General features: G+C 46.1%; 1 pseudogene; it reads right to left on the bottom strand.

The window, feature by feature from the left end:
* Nucleotides 1–249: 249 nt before the first annotated feature.
* LOC148010697 (cysteine proteinase COT44-like) lies at nt 250–1892 on the bottom strand (annotated as a pseudogene).
* Nucleotides 1893–2166: the final 274 nt, after the last annotated feature.

Below are 2166 nucleotides of genomic sequence, written 5' to 3'. Positions count from 1 at the left end.
CTTCCCTATCCTTCCATGGGGCTGCCAGCCATTTCTCTCTCCTCTTCTTGCCTTTCTCTCTCTACTTCTAGTCTTTCTCTCTCCTTGTCACCCTCTTTCTCTCTCTTTCTCTCTCCTCTCTGCAGTCTCTCCCTTCTCCTTCTCTCTCCTAGGTCCCCTTCATTACAGTTGGTATCAGAGCTTAGTTTTTAGATCCTTTCTTTCTCTCTCCTTTCCCTCAAATATAGTCTCATTTATCAACAATAAACCCTACTTTTCAGGTACACAGCCAGAGATTGCAGCTTTCTTGGAATCAGAGCATGAACTAAATATATCATCTACATACAGCTAAAAGTCAGAGGTCCCAGCATTGATTGCAACACTAACAGGGTGTTGTGACATAGCACACATGAGGGCATCTTCATCATTAGGGTTGACATCCTCATAGCCATCAATGGTGACAGTTTTCTTCAACTTCTTCAGCCACTTGCAGAACTTGGATCTTCCGGTGCCACTGACATAAGGATACCCATCCTCTGAATTGATGCCACCATTCTTAATCACCCACTCAAACGAGGGGTCCATAAGCCCACCATTGCACCCATAATTGTTGTGCACATAGCTCACAAGCTCCTACTCAGAGAGGCTCGCAAGCTCACCACTTGCAATGGCATGGGCACCCTCGATAGCCCCCATAGAGAATAAGGCCCATCAGCTCCCACACTGTCCTTGGTCTTTGACAGGGGTGACGGCACCCTTCTGGCTCCAGTCCATGGCATGAGGAAGTGCATCAGATTTGTTGCAGGTAGATCGGCAGACTTGCTTGAGGACGCCAACCTTGGTGGCCAAAGGCCAGAAGTCGAGGTGCTTGGCCTTGAACTCCTCCAGGGTGAGATCTGCAAACTTGTTGAGGCCTAGCCTGTGCATGTGCGAGCTGGCCTTATTGTTGTGCTCGTGGATGTAGAAGAGGTTCCACTTGAAGATCTGGAAGCAAGGGACAGATCTCGTGGTAGCCCAGCTACTACAGTGGATTGTCACCAAAAATACACCCCAGTATAAGGGCTATCTGCAGGTCCCATAATTGTTGCTTGCCAATGGAACATATCTTCTGCCCACCGGACCTGCGCTACATGAGGTGAGAATGACACTGCACCAAGAGACCAAGGCTGACCTTTCCCCATGACAAGTCATGATGCCTTCGGAGCCTGGATGCAAGCAGTAAGCAGAGGAGAAATCTCATTCTTCAAGTTATCAGGAATCATCGCATAAAGCTTCTCAACAGAAGCAGTGAGCTGTTGCTTTGACAAGAATTGGATTGGATATTGCAAGACAAGGTTGTGCATTAGCCAGTGTGACTTGAACAGGCCATTGTGCCTGCTGTGGAGTTGAACCTTGCATCATTGGTGGTGCAACCCCAAATGTGAAGGAATGCCTTGTGACTGGCAGAGGTACCACTAGACTCTAACAGTTTTGTCAAAAGATGATGTAGCAAGGCACCTTGAATTTGGACAAAATCGCACATCAGTAATCAAGCAATTGTTTAATTTCATGGTATCCATGTTCCACGAAACAACCTTTTTGTCGTGACCAACAGTAGCAAGAAGCTTGCCATCCGATGAGAAATGACATGATATGACTTTACTAGTGCTTGCTTGAAGAGAAGTAACCTCTGAAAATGGAAAACCATGCCCAGTTGGGCTTCTTTTATTGCAGCTAAATAGTGGTTCGCGTTGGTCTACTTCCTCATGTGACAGAAAATCAACATTGTCATCCAATGACCCATCTTCTGCAGACCGATCCATCTCAGCCAGTTGATTTGAGGAAGTAGCTAGAGTTCTAGTACCATCTGCTCCATATAGAATTAAAGGCTTTGAAGAGTTGCCACTGGATTGCAATGCACCAGCAATAGACATAACATCACCTGGTGTTTGAGTAGAAGGAGTAGATGGAGCAGAGTTTGGCCCAATAGTGTTTCCAATCCCTGTGCTATTTGCTAGGCCAAAAGAGGATGCAGGCTTGCTCCACTACTTTGAAAATATCAAGCATATGTAAGCTCCATGGATGCATACTTTGCATGGCCCGGTTTCCTAAATGTCAATGATCCCATTTTCACAAAATCAAGTTGAGGCTAGGTTATTTCTGAGCATGGAACTCTATTAGGCCATGAGAGTGTACATAGAATGGGCA

The sequence above is a fragment of the Lygodium microphyllum genome, chromosome 29 (assembly GCF_053477565.2).
Source record: "Lygodium microphyllum isolate KBCC chromosome 29, Lygodium_microphyllum_v1.1.10, whole genome shotgun sequence".
NCBI lineage: Eukaryota > Viridiplantae > Streptophyta > Polypodiopsida > Schizaeales > Lygodiaceae > Lygodium > Lygodium microphyllum.
This window is presented reverse-complemented; position numbering and strand designations above follow the sequence as displayed.